The sequence below is a fragment of the Salvelinus namaycush genome, chromosome 28 (assembly GCF_016432855.1).
Source record: "Salvelinus namaycush isolate Seneca chromosome 28, SaNama_1.0, whole genome shotgun sequence".
NCBI classification, from domain to species: domain Eukaryota; kingdom Metazoa; phylum Chordata; class Actinopteri; order Salmoniformes; family Salmonidae; genus Salvelinus; species Salvelinus namaycush.
This window is the reverse complement of record NC_052334.1, coordinates 20560751-20576180: the sequence shown is the minus strand read 5'-3', so window position 1 is coordinate 20576180 and position 15430 is coordinate 20560751. Positions and strand designations below refer to the sequence as shown.

At 42.4% G+C, this 15430-nt stretch overlaps 1 pseudogene; it reads right to left on the bottom strand.

The window, feature by feature from the left end:
* Window positions 1-5837: 5837 nt before the first annotated feature.
* LOC120023812 lies at window positions 5838-9411 on the bottom strand (annotated as a pseudogene).
* Between the last annotated feature and the right edge of the window lie 6019 nt (window positions 9412-15430).

The following is a 15430-nucleotide window of genomic DNA, read 5'->3' as shown; positions in this document are numbered from 1 at the left end:
GCAAGTCTTTATCTCAAATATGTACATCTTCTATATTTGGTGGATATGAGACGCCACAGAAGTGGTTATGACATTGGTTACATCCTTGAGCCTCTGGCGATGAGAGAAAATTAACCCAGAGAACGATAATAACAATGTTGAATGAAAATGCTAGCTACCTCAGTAACTACTCAGTGGATTTGTTCAAATTTGAAAATAATACATATCACTAGAGGGGTCGAATTACAGGGCTGCTAGGAACTCCCAAAGTAAATAAGGACACTACATCAACATTAAAACATTATTGAGGCTCCCTTGTTAGCATTTCAAATATTCACAGATTTTTGAGTACCCCTTAGAATCAGTGTGTCACTTGAATGCTGAATGGGTGCTAGCCTCTTAAAAAAGTACATTCATGTGAGACAGAATATTTTATGCAGCACTTTATTGTGAACAATACTATTCCACCGTGGATAGTTGTCTCTAAACAAATGAATTCCTTGTCCTTATGCAGCTAATCAACAAATCATTAAGCCCTTGATTAACAGAAGTAGTACAGGGGCAGAACAAAAATGTGCACCCAATTTGTGGGTCCCCAGGGCCAGGGTTGAGAAATAACATAATAGGTTGTGATGTCAAGTGATGTGATCTGCAACAAAGCTAGCCTACGATGTGACATAATGCAATGAGATGCTATGCAACGTCTTGCATTGTTATATGATGCTACACAACATTGAGAACGATAACTAATACCCAATGCACAGAAGGACATCAGTTATTATAGCTACATGTGTATTCCTGTGGCACTATTTTAAGGTGAGGCATATTACTATGGAAACTATTTTCCATCCCTTACATAGATGGTAATCTAAAATGAAGATCCAGTCAAGAGTGAACTGTGTCTATGAAAGGAGCCACTAGGCAGGAGAATACCGTGGCCTTAACCTGCCAAGATGGCTGGATCGATTCAACAAGTAGTTGAAGTTGATAAGGGTAGGTAGCTGAAGTTGATAAGGGTAGGTAGTTGAAGTTGATAAGGGTAGGTAGCTGAAGTTGATAAGGGTAGGTAGTTGAAGTTGATAAGGGTAGAGAGTTGAAGTTGATAAGGGTAGGTAGTTGAGGTTGATAAGGGTAGGTAGCTGAAGTTGATAAGGGTAGGTAGTTGATAAGGGTAGCTGGTTGAAGTTGATAAGGGTAGGTAGTTGAAGTTGATAAGGGTAGGTGGTTGAAGTTGATAAGGGTGGGTGGTTGAAGTTGATAAGGGTAGGTAGTTGAAGTTGATAAGGGTAGGTAGTTGAAGTTGATAAGGGTAGGTAGTTGAAGTTGATAAGGGTAGGTAGTTGAAGTTGATAAGGGTAGGTAGCTGAAGTTGATAAGGGTAGGTAGTTGAAGTTGATAAGGGTAGGTAGTTGATAAGGGTAGGTAGTTGAAGTTGATAAGGGTAGGTAGTTGAAGTTGATAAGGGTAGGTAGCTGAAGTTGATAAGGGTAGGTAGTTGAAATTGATAAGGGTAGGTAGCTGAAGTTGATAAGGGTAGGTAGTTGAAGTTGATAAGGGTAGGTAGTTGAAGTTGATAAGGGTAGGTAGTTGAAGTTGATAAGGGTAGGTAGTTGAAGTTGATAAGGGTAGGTAGTTGAAGTTGATAAGGGTAGGTAGTTGAAGTTGATAAGGGTAGGTAGCTGAAGTTGATAAGGGTAGGTAGCTGAAGTTTATAAGGGTAGGTAGTTGAAGTTGATAAGGGTAGGTAGTTGAAGTTTATAAGGGTAGGTAGTTGAAGTTGATAAGGGTAGGTAGTTGAAGTTTATAAGGGTAGGTAGTTGAAGTTTATAAGGGTAGGTAGTTGAAGTTGATAAGGGTAGGTAGTTGAAGTTAATAAGGGTAGGTAGCTGAAGTTTATAAGGGTAGGTAGTTGAAGTTGATAAGGGTAGGTAGTTGAAGTTGATAAGGGTAGGTAGTTGAAGTTGATAAGGGTAGGTAGTTGAAGTTGATAAGGGTAGGTAGTTGAAGTTGATAAGGGTAGGTAGTTGAAGTTGATAAGGGTAGGTAGTTGAAGTTGATAAGGGTAGGTAGCTGAAGTTGATAAGGGTAGGTAGCTGAAGTTGATAAGGGTAGGTAGTTGAAGTTTATAAGGGTAGGTAGTTGAAGTTGATAAGGGTAGGTAGTTGAAGTTTATAAGGGTAGGTAGTTGAAGTTTATAAGGGTAGGTAGTTGAAGTTGATAAGGGTAGGTAGTTGAAGTTAATAAGGGTAGGTAGTTGAAGTTGATAAGGGTAGGTAGTTGAAGTTAATTGGGCCTTTGTTGAACGCAAACAGATGTACGTTTTTTTTTTTTAAATGGCACAGTCCCTTTTCTAAGATGCAACAGAATGAGAATACTTGCTGATGGTACATTATCAAAGGACAAAGGGTGTTCCATCCAAATGACAAAGATAATCAGGAACTAGATTTTATATATTCAGTAAACTAGTTGTTGACTATTCAGTAACATTCAGAAGCTCCCACATTGTGGCAACTTCCATTCCAATGATTTCATCAAAATTCAATTCACAGAGAGCAAATCAATTTAAAAAAAGCTTACAACCTGTATGAAATTAGAGTTTCAGCAGCTTTATCTGCTGCTTTAATCTCACCCAGATAAATGCATAGGACCTCTCCCATCCCACATATTTCTAAATCTGTCTCCATGGCTGTTGTTTTCTTACCTCTAATACTTCTGACAGTGAGAGATGTTTCTCTCCCACCCACATAGGAGCGTTATTGAGCCTGTGTTACCCTGGTAACCAGTTAGATGAAAGGATCTGGAAGCCTAGATGCACAAAGAATGTGAACTTTTAAGAACAGATACAAGTTTGCTGTCCCTTATTGTCACTATAGTAGCTGGGTGGTTTGAGAGGAAAAAAAGTTGTGAAGATATTTAAAGGCCTCATGTTGCAGTTAGTTCTTAAGAGGGAAATCAAACTGACTCTCGGCTTCCTACTTACCGCAATAACCTTGGTAACCCCCAAATGTTTTTATTTTCTAGTTCTTGCTTTTCTTTTCACACCACCAGTCAGCGTCATACAAATCAATAACCACCTAGCTCTAATTATTGAAATGGCATTTTGCAGAAATATGTTGCTCAACACTGATGAAGGTTGAGAGGGGTGAAACATTCATCTTCTACTAGAGATATAATAAATGTTTTTTTTTTAATTGAATACTTCAAATCATTGAGTGTGGATCTGTCTTATTTTTATTGGGGTCTGGAGCTTCAAAGATCTACCTGGGAGTAGGTATTGATTGTGGTGTTGGGGTAGCAGTGGGGAGAGTGTGGGTCAGAGGACTGTTATTGCAATGGCAGATACGGTCAGTGTCGTCCTTCATCATTGGAGCAGTCAGAGCCTTCATTCACCACAGCCAGACAGGAGGGTTGCCCTAATTTTTGTTGTGGTTCTTTTAACCAGTGCACATCCAATACATTTGACTACCCACACAGGGTGATATAAACCAATACACATAAACATGCACACACACACACGGTTACCTCAGGGATTTGCATTTTATTTATGTACAAAGATAATGCATGAATATTTCTATGGTGGGTGTGAGCTGCGTTGAACCTTAAGAAATGGATAAGGCAGCTCTTCCCACACAGCACTGAAGACGACTACAGTCTAGACGTGTTGGAAACCTTTCAGATACGGCAGCAGGTAGAATGGCGGTTTGAGTGTTGGGCCAGTAACCAAAGGTTGTTTGGTCGAATCAAGACAAAGTGAATAGTTAGAAATCTGTCAATCTGCCCTTGAGCATGGCACTTAACCCTAATTGCTCCAGGGTTGCCATCAATCATGGCTGATCCTTGGCTGTGACCCCACTCTCCGAATGTGTTTCAGGGGGAGGTGGGATATGCAAAAAACATTTTCATTACACACCTCACACTCGTACAGGTTTCCCACTTGTACACGCAGTGAAACAGGACAAATATAAGCACCCCCTATTTGACCTTTGAGATGGCCAGTAAGCGAGGTAAGCTGTGTGGGCTGCGTTCAAGTATCAAAGTCAATGTTCATCAAGAGGAAACACTGAATTTTGCACTGAATCGCATGTCGGCCGATTAGACGGAAAAACTAGCAAGTCCCATACACTGAATGGTGCTCAGTCATTTGGACTGACTAAAGGTCCACATGCTACTGACAAGCTGTCACACATTGCAAATGTGTCACTGTTTGTCTTTGGATTGTATTGATTGGTGCTTTCATTGCTATTCTTCCCACGTTGGGTAGCTTAGCATGCTCCCTCGCTGTACTGAGAGCGGCGGTTAGCGACTGACAAGCAATTTCTCCTCTCCATTAGTGGCTGTTTATTTCCATTTACAGCCAAAGCAGAGACCTTGAGCCCAAACGGGTGTTAGAACATGGGGTATCACAGGATATTCGGTGCAAAGAGCCACTCCGCACAGCCAAACATATGAGGGGTAATGAGAAGGTCTGTCAGGTGGGCATTGGTTCAGGTGATCCTCCCTTTGGTCATGGACTTGGTGGAGTAATTTGTAGCCCTTCAAAACTGATTTGGGGTTGGTTCTTCCAATTCCCTGTGTTAAAACCCATACCCTCTCCTAAATAAAAAAATATCTAACAAGTTGTGAGCTGCACCAGAAAACTGACTCTGGTACAGTTGCTATGGGCATAAGGGGCCTAAATCCATGGGATCAGCAAACTCCTTCATAGTAATCTCAGAATACTCCTCTGGTGTGACTTTTTAAGCAGAGGGATGGCACTGCTTGATGATGGATAAAGTTAAGGCTTATCTATGATCAATTCTCTGGGGGTTTTGGTTAACAGTGCCTCAATTTTACATGCCGAGGGAAAATCCATTAACATCAAGCAGAACAAATTGTCAGATAAATCCATTAACAGACGAACAAAGAGCAGAGGAGGTTGACTCCCTCTTGTCATTCGGCAGGCTGAGTAATTAAGCCGCTCTGCATAACAATAAAGCAATTACTTTGTATTTACATACATCGTGTTGTATTAACATCAAGAATTACATAAGTGAAAGTTACCACAGAGCTAGTTTACAACTTTAATGCAGACTATGATTTTGATTTGCATATTTATTTATTTATTTAAACGAGTGTTTTGCGTAGGGCCAGATTCGATCAGATCAGCCATAGCAATGTTAATGATTCTGTCTGAATCAGAACACTGGAAATATCAACCTGGGCTTGGAATCTGTTTGGTAGCTTTACAGTTCTGAAAGTGTTGGCAGAGGGAGAGAATCTGGTTAAATTATGCTAGAGGCGGCAGGTTTCTAAGATTCAAACAACACCATGGATGAAGCGTTTTGTTTTGCAAGCAGACGCCTTGGAAATAAGAATCACTTGGCTAGAACTAATGCAGACCACTATACAGCTGTGTAGAAAGACAGCATCATCTAAAAAGAAAGAGATCTACACACAACCTACTCCACACTTTCAAAGTGAAGAAAAGCTATAGAAAATGTCTACCAAACAAAGCCATAGTGTTTTTGCCTGATTACGTGTCCACTACAGTTTCTGGAAACATGCTGTGAATGACAATGTGAAAATATCTGAGCCAGTACAGTACATACAGTTCAGATGGTGGGGGGAAAAGGTATACTATTCCTCACAAAATCAGAGAAATCAGTATGAATTGATATCTCAGCAGAGTGTGACACCTTGTGTACAACAGTGGGACTAGAAATGTATACTCAGTGTTTCCTTCATTCCCGTATATCATGGATTGAAGTTAAACTACATTATTTGCCAGTATTTGTACAAGACTATACACTGCCCCTAGACAAAGTGGCAGGAATTTCCCCCTCAATCTGAGTCCTGAGTATACAACTTTGAAAAACAAATGACATTTAACAAGAATCATCTTTACTGCCACAATAAAACTAAACAATTGATGAGAGATACAGTAGAGTATGTGCAAAATCTATTTCTAAAATTGACTTAGTAACTTACTAAATGTACTTACAATAAAATGAAAACATACTGTTCTACCAAACCACAAAAGAGGAAAAAGTCAAAGAAACAACTGAAGATGTTTGAAAAATCAACATGATGCCATGACATCAAACACTTTACGTTGAATATGGCCAAGAATGACATTCCGGATAGGAAAACAAAATACAGTATAATGAAATGTAGATCAATGCGGTGGCGACTGGGCAAGTATAACTATGTTAACAAATCTATGGAATGTTCAAAGCTACAAGTGACATAGAATGTCAGTGAAAAGAGAGTGTTGTATTTTTCCCTGTTAAATGCCAATTGAAGCATAAGCTGTCTAAATGGCTCGAAGTGACAAGTCTCTATAACCCAGTGGCTTTACTTGATAACACAACTCCTTTTTTCATCTGAGCTGGTCTAAGCATTTTGCTTTCCTCCATCCTGTCTGATGGAAGAAAGCAGATGAGTCGAGAAGTGTTATAGCGTGAAGACGAATCCTTGAGTTGTAGCTGAGTGGTTGGATGCTAGAATGTGATGAACAAATTCCCTTGACACTGCTGTAACCCAACAAATGTTTGAGACTAATACGGCAAAGAGTCTGACCTCCTAATATATCGGTAACAGTGGTGTATGCGAATTCATGGCATCTTTAACATATCAGTTGAGGGGGCATTTAAAGTTAGCCTTCATAGTACTCTAATTGAATGTAAACAAGCTGAAAAACAGCCAATGACAGTTAATGTCTATGGAATAAAGGGTTATGAATGCCAGCAAGTCTCATGTACTTTACTGCTTGGGTAGTTGTTATGGTAGACAAACCATAGCCCTTCAACTAAAGTGCTGACAATCTCCCTGGCACTTTGTTTTGCTGACTGTAGCCTACCAACAACTCTAGGTCCATTCACAATTTGGAGGTCTGGAATTCTGACTTGGCTCCATTCTCCATTATTGGTAATTTATGCTGAGTACTGGGTCCACCAGTCAGTTGTGAACATGCATCAAACCTGGAAGGAAATTAACAATTCATGGGAAACATGTTAAGTGGGTAATACTTACCAACTGTCCAGTATCAAATGAAGTGCACCACCATTTGTTGTAACCAATTTCCTTTATAGTAATCCTAAACCCCATCCTATCTCATGCTTACCTTTGAAGTACTTGACCGTTTTGACTCTGAGCTCCAGTGTGGCATCCTCGTCACACACAAAGATGGTGTGCGGGTGTTGCTGGAAGGCCGAGACGGTCCACATGTGGTTAACACCCTCCTCTATGGCTTTGTACAGGGCAAAGGCTTTATGGGCTCCTGTGATAAGAATCATGACCTGAAACAAACATCAATTCAATATCATTATCAAGGAAACATAAAAAAAATCATTCAACACTACCTCTCTACAATTGCAAGTCATAATTTCTAAAGAAAACTACTACTAGGTGAATTAAGTTATTTTGTGTTGACAATGTAACAATATCTGTGTTATGAAAATAGATGATAGACAAATGGCTAAAGGAATATAATGTTAAGACCTCTTTACCTCTCGAGCATCCATGACTGTCCCCACACCCACGGTCAAGGCCATGGTGGGGACCTTTGACAGGTCGTTGCCAAAGAAACAGGCATTGTCTACAATGGTGTCCTTCACCAGGGTCTTCACTCGGGTCCTGGAGACGAGACTGGCTCATTGAAAGCAATGTGACCGTCCGGTCCGATTCCTTGAGTACAACACAGAGAGAGAGAGAATTACTCACTTAGTTAAGCTCTTGGGCTCCTTTAATAAACACAGACCATTGACAAACTGATAAATGACCAGGGGCCAGTTGCATTAACATAAAGGACAGGTAGCCCTTGAGACGTTGGTCCCAAATGTAATCAAACACACTGCGGGTCGACTTAGAATGTTTATGCTGTATACGAGGTGTTAAAACATATTAAAACTGATTTACGTCACAAGCATGTATGTAAGTATAAAAACTGACCTCCCACAAACAGGTTGATTTCCCCAGCCTGGGCAATCTTCTTCTCAAAGGCCTCACACTCTGCTTCTAGGTCAGTGACATTGCCGTCCAGGATATGGGCATTTTCTGAGTCAATGTGCTTGAAGAAGTTATTCCACATGTAAGAGTGATAGCTCTCTGGGTGGGCCCGGGGCAAGCCTGTGGTGAATAAGTGATTTTAAAACATTATACTGAGTGTTATTTTCTTACTTATTTGTTATTGAATACTTGTTAAAGCTGTTGCACTGTTTGAGAGGATAGCTTGCAAGTAAGCATTTCCTTGTACTGTGTCCTGTGCATACGACAAATACACTTTGATAAGACAGACAGGTTATAGCACAACATTTCCTAATAATTCCCTATCGAAAGGAACTAAAAAAGGCATATTCAAGAAGATTAATTAGTGGGCAGGGTGGATAATGTTTCCACTGAATTGCCTGCACCTTACAAATTAGCTAGATGAGGAAGGACTCATAACTTGCTTATTTTGTAGTTAGTTTGATGAGCATTATTGCTTTTAAAAACAAATGCTGGTTTCATCATTCTGCTATTGAAATCTAGCTGGGTCAACTAAATTCCCAGGAGTGGCCAGAGCCACCTCCCACTTCCTCAGGTCCTAAATGAGCTGACTGGGCAGATTTCTTCCTGCAAGGTTACACCACTGATTCTACATCCTTATTTCTATTACACCCCAACAACATACAGGGTCAGCTTAATAATTTACCCTTCACTGTTACTAAGGTTTTGGCTTGGGTTAAGAACATCTGGTTCTATATCTGCGGTTGGGAGTGTAATTTGTACCTATAAACTCAAACTCACCCACATACTCGTCCATGTTGAAGGTCTTCACATATTTCAAAGAGAGGTCCTCATTCTTGTGATACTCTTATCAACTTTTTGTAACACCCAAAAGGAGTACTTCCTAAAAGAGAGGGACATAGATTATACTTAGCTACATACCTGCAACATGACATACAAACTAACATTTAGTACCTGGCAATTTACAGTAGTTACTAGATACACTTCTTTTATCTGTAAATCAACGTTTACCTGTGGGTAATCCCAAGGTGAAGTATCTGTCGGCACTGGGCTTGAACTGGATGATTCTGTTGCGGATGTATTTGGCTGCCCATTCACTGGCCAGGTCATAGTCTTCCAGGATCACCAGTCTCATTTTGGAGGTGTTGCGTGGAGAGAACTAACAGTGACAAATAAGGCTGACAGCTATGGTGAGCATGCTAAATGATATAGCTAGCTAGCTATCCAAATCATACACAAAATGTAATCCTCACAGTTGGATAAGCATATGCGCTAACTAGCTTGGCTTGTATGAGCTTACATAGCTAGTAGCAAGCCAGAACCAAAACAGTAGCTACGTCTTGCTATAATCAGCAGCATGTGCTGGCATTCGTTTAAAAAAAATGTTACACCCTCGAAAAGCACACTTTATGAACTTGTAAAATAGGTCTCACCAGCTTGGTCTCCTTCTTCTGCGGTGTTTAACGGCGGTTGGCATCCAATATTAACATTGCATTACCGCCACCAACTGGACTGGTGCATAAGGGTCAATATCACAAAACAGTACCATTTGGACCACGCAACATTTTAAATGTTTATTTCAGAATTTGTATTCCTTTTATGTTTTACTATAAAAAGGAAATGTTACACTTGTAGAAAAACATGTTGGCCAAGCTCCAGCACTTAGAGTTTGATAATTCTAAACACATTTTCAGTGAATCAGCCATATGATATGTCCACCCTGTTACGGACATGCACTTAACTGTCTTTAATTACTTTGATTGGACTATTTTAATAATATTTACATTTTCATAAAGCTATTGTGTCCTCTTGTCAACCCTGTCCATTTGTTATGGTCAAATTATAAAGAAATATCTGATTTTGTATACAATGTGTGGTTTTTATAGAGAACGTCATCTAATTTGCACATTATCTTTCTAATTGAGACAGGTATTAATTATATTTTATCCAAGTTTATAATTGTGTGGTGTTTGTCGTGTCTTACTCTTTAAAATACATGACACAAATTCTGGATATTTGACAATGTAACTGAATTCATTTGAAAAAGATGCCAAGATAACAGGGTGGACAGCTATAACGGAACATAACATAAATTAAACCCTGAACACTGAATACTGAACACTGAATAGACATATACATAGTAATACATGTAGTAACAACATTGGAACTGCTATTTAGTTACATTGTGAAAAACAACAACACAAAAATACATTGCCGGTACAAAATCATTGGAATTAGCATTAAAACACATTCCTGTCCCTCTCTTCCTCTCCCCCTCTCTCGCTCCCCCTCTTTCCATCTCTCCCCCCTTTCACCCCAAATGCTCTTCCACATACTTCCAGGTGGATTTTTCCTGTGGCTCTGGCATCAGACAAATTATCTGTCCATCAGAGTACCAACAAATATCTTCCTTTGGAATTTGTTGATCCCATTCCGGTGCATGCACTTCACCTTAATGTTATGTTCCTCTACATCCATGATGATGCCAGGGTATCCTTCATGGTCATAATTGACAACACACCACTCCCCAATGTGATTAAGTTCAATGGTGCCTGGTCGCCATGTGGTGTCAGCCCTGTCATGAGATGGTTAGAGAGCTGGTTAGATGCTGCAGGGTCACCCAGTGTTGCCTCTTTGAGCTGAAAGCAAGGACAGTCCAACATGCCACTATCCTTCTTGCACAGACAAGTAATGTCCCTGTATTTTATCTGGCCTGGTGAGACACTGATAACCTGATTAATCTTCATCTTTAATGCCATCTAAGGCAGGAATCTGAGGTGAGAAGAGATAGCATATGATAAGATATAAAGAGTAACAAACACCTTATACATTTCAATACTCAACCAGCTACAATACAAGTAATATGTATGTATGTGTGTATGGGGAGGAAGGAGGGTTACCTCTGCAGACTGCAGCAACGCAATAGACTTGGCCCTGGCTCTGAGTATCCTTTTTGAATCTCTCAATTTCTTCCTTTCTGCACGCTGCACTCTGTCACTGAGTTCAGCTATTGCCTTCTTCTTCCCTGTCTCTATCTTTCCTCCATTTCTCCCTCTCTTTCTCTAGATACTCTCTCCTTTCTTCTGGGTCAGCATTACGTCGTTCTCTGTATTGCCGCTGTCTTTCAGCTGCACTAAGAGGAGGTGCCATTCCTTCAGAAAGACCCAATTCAATTGATATTTATTTATTCTTAAAATACTATACATGCTATATATACTATAATTATTTAACACAATTTATGAACAAAAACACATATTTTGCAATACATTACTGCAAGATATCCATTTGTCCACCCTGTTGAGTGCATGTCCACCCTGTTACGTGTACATGGATAACAGGGTGGACAATAACAGGGTGGACATTTTGAGCTAAAATTAGCAACTATGCTCCAAGTGATCGTGATGAAGCTAGGATAATGGCTGCCACTTGAAAAGGAATTAGCATTGTCTGACAAATATATTTTGAAATTTTGAAATTCGATTAACGTCTTTTGTATTTTTGCTTAATTTGCTTAACAGGGTGAACATGTTATGCTTTCCCACATCACATCACCAACATACTGTATAATGATGAAAATGTAATTGTATGAAATCTAGATACTCACATGGTTCACTACAGTTTTTTTCCCGCCAAGGAAGTGACATAATTTCCTGTTTGTGATGTCATTGTAGAAAATATATATTTCTTAAAGTGCCAGTAACCACAATGTAACAGGGTGAACAACAACTTTGAGGACGTACAGAAAATAGTCAATATTCTTATAAAAAGTGCAGCATTTAACATAAAAAGATAACATTTAATGAAGAAAATTGTAAAAATGTGAAATATTTTTTTTTATGTATAATTTTATTCCTAATTATTCTCGTTGAAGTTGATTGAGCAGCACTTGGGACATTGAAAAATTGCCTCCTTCCACTGAAATAGTTTGAAGTCTATGTCATTATGCTTCTATTATCATGAAGGCATACACACATAAGGATCCTTTTGAAATTTGATCCAGTGTATATTGTTTATATACAATTTTGAATGATTTATCTTGAGGACAAAAAATAACACTTTTAGTGATATTGACCCATAAATCCATTATACTTTGTAATACAAAAATGGCAAAAGGGAAAAGGAAAAAATTACCCTGCCACCTAAACCTACACTCATTAAAAACCAACCCGTCATTTCACTATTTTGACCGTATCTGATCCTACACCAGGCCCACAACCTGGGAGGATGGGACACTACCATTCAACACACCCTGTAACTCTTCTGCAGTCTAACTGTAAGTCACTCTGGATAAGAGTGTCTGCTAAATGACTAAAATGTAAATGTAAATCTCGTAACCCCAAGTACTTCTCTGCAGCTGCCACCACAACTCCTATTTCTGTGACTTACTCCAGTTTTCTGTGACTTATGTTCCATTCCTGTGGTACTGTTGATAACCATGGCAATGAACGCTAAAAAGCCAACCTTACTGAAGCACATTTCATTCATAGGCCTATCACTGTGCTGGCAAAAGTCTACTGCTCACCGGGAGCCTCTTAGGATCCCTCACACATGATCCATCTTCCTCTACTTTCTTCACTGCCTCAGCATACGAGACCTGTACAACTCTGACTCTGGCAACTTCAACCTGCCTCTCTCGCACCGGACACTTCTGATCCCCAGCAACACATACCGCTTCTTTCACCGATATTACACATTCCTTTGTCACATGCCCTCCTGCACACTTATCACATCTAAGAATCCCCTCCTACACACTGCTGCTGTGGTCCAACCAGACAGACAGTGTGGTGAAGAAGGAGCAACAGCGCATCTTCAACCTCAGGAGGCTGAAGAAATTTGGCTTGACCCCTAAGACCCTGAAAAACTATTACAGATGCTCAATTGTGTCGGGCTGTATCACCGCCTGGTACGGCAACTGCACCGCCCGCAACCGCAGGGCTTTCCAGAGGGTGGTACGGTCTGCCCAACGCATCCCCGGGCGCACACTGCCTGCCCTCCAGGACACCTACAGCACCCGATGTCACAGGAAGGCCAAAAAGGTCATCAAGGACATCAACTACCTGAGCCATGGCCTGTTCACCCCGCTATCATCCAGAAGGCGAAGTCAGTACAGGCAGGGTTGGGTAGGTTACTTTATAAATGTAATCCATAACAGTTACTAGTTACCTGTCCAAAATTGTAATCAGTAATGTAACTTTTGGATTACCCAAACTCAGCAACGTAATCTAATTACATTCCGTTAAATTTAGATTACTTTCCCCTTAAGACGCATTAGAAGAAGACAAAAATGTATGTTACCAATTGAACGACATCTATTGCAGGATAAATCAATGTTAAAGTTTACATACTGTAGCTGGCCATATATGGATGTTAAATTTTACTTTATGGTTTGGTTATGTAGGCTTCTTCTAACCCATCTTCAAGAATAGGATTTGGAAATATGAATATATAGATTAGCCAAATTGTTTTACCTGAGCATAACCCCAAAACTAAGGACTTATTAGCCAGCCCTACTCTGTTGTTTATGATTTGTTGTCACGGAGGACTGATTGGGCTCATTGATTTGAAAAATAAATGCTTCGCTTTTATTGAGCACTACTGAAAAGTGCTATTTACATGTGAAAAATGAATGCCATATGCTGCATTTGCTGTAGGCCTATTGTTGACCTTTTTATTGGTGACACTTTGACATCTTGATAATATGCAGCTGTTTAAAGGGCAAATCCGCAGATGAAACAATAACAAAATGGCTGCCCAGCCTTTGTTTTGGTAAAAAGCTGAGGGATGCGCCTGGAGAAATGTAACCACTCTTAGATTAATAGACAGAGCTATGGACCCATGATATCAACATTAATGTTTTAAACATGTGTTTGTTTACATTTACATTGTTTACAAATATTAGAGAAAAACAAGCTTATATTTTGGGTTCTCATAGGTTGAACAGTTGAACAGTTGAACTAAACTTATGATGCATTTATAAGTGTAACGGCTGTCTAATGCCTCCTCCTCGCATAACTGAACCTCAAGGGGAGGGTCTGGGTGGGCATCTGTCCACGGTGGTGGCTCCGGCTCCGGACGTGGTCCCCACCCCACCATAGTCAATCCCCGCTTCCGTAGCCTCCTCCAAATGGCCACCCTCCAAATTAACCCCACTGGATTAAGGGGCAGCACCGGACTAAGGGGCAACACCGGAATGAGGGGCAACACCGGAATGAGGGGCAGCTCCGGACTGAGGTGCAGCTCCGGACTGAGGGGCAGCTCCGGACTGAGGGGCAGCACCGGACTGGCTGGCGGATCCTGGCTGGCTGGCTCTGGCGGATCCTGGCTGGCTGGCTCTGGCGGATCCTGGCTGGCTGGCTCTGGCGGATCCTGGCTGGCTGGCTCTGGCGGATCCTGGCTGGCTGGCTCTGGCGGATCCTGGCTGGCTGGCTCTGGCGGATCCTGGCTGGCTGGTTCTGGCGGATCCTGGCTGGCTAGCTCTGGCGGATTTTGGCTGGCTGGCTCTGGCTGCTCATGGCTGGCTGGCGGCTCTGGCTGCTCATGGCTGGCTGGCGGCTCTTGCTGCTCATGGCTGGCTGGCGGCTCTGGCTGCTCATGGCTGGCTGGCGGCTCTGGCTGCTCATGGCTGGCTGGCGGCTCTGGCTGCTCATGGCTGGCTGGCGGCTCTTGCTGCTCATGGCTGGCTGGCGGCTCTTGCTGCTCATGGCTGGCTGGCGGCTCTGGCTGCTCATGGCTAGCTGGCGGCTCTGGCTGCTCATGGCTGGCTGGCGGCTCTGGCTGCTCATGGCTGGCTGGCGGCTCTGGCTGCTCATGGCTGGCTGGCGGCTCTGGCTGCTCATGGCTGGCTGGCGGCTCTGGCTGCTCATGGCTGGCTGGCGGCTCTAGTTGCTCATGGCTGGCTGGCGGCTCTGGTTGCTCATGGCTGGCTGGCGGCTCTGGTTGCTCATGGCTGGCTGGCGGCTCTGGCAGCTCATGGCTGGCGGCTCTGGCTGCTCATGGCTGGCTGGCGGCTCTGGCTGCTCATGGCTAGCTGGCGGCTCTGGCTGCTCATGGCTGGCTGGCGGCTCTGGCTGCTCATGGCTGGCTGGCGGCTCTGGCTGCTCATGGCTGGCTGGCGGCTCTGGCTGCTCATGGCTGGCTGGCGGCTCTAGTTGCTCATGGCTGGCTGGCGGCTCTGGTTGCTCATGGCTGGCTGGCGGCTCTGGTTGCTCATGGCTGGCTGGCGGCTCTGGCAGCTCATGGCTGGCTGGCGGCTCTGGCTGCTCATGGCTGGCTGGCGGCTCTGGCTGCTCATGGCTGGCTGACGGCTCTGGCTGCTCATGGCTGGCTGACGGCTCTGGCTGCTCATGGCTGGCTGACGGCTCTGGCTGCTCATGGCTGGCTGATGGCTCTGGCTGCTCATGGCTGGCGGAAGGCTCTGGCTGCTCATGGCTGGCGGAAGGCTCTGGCTGCTCATGGCTGGCGGAAG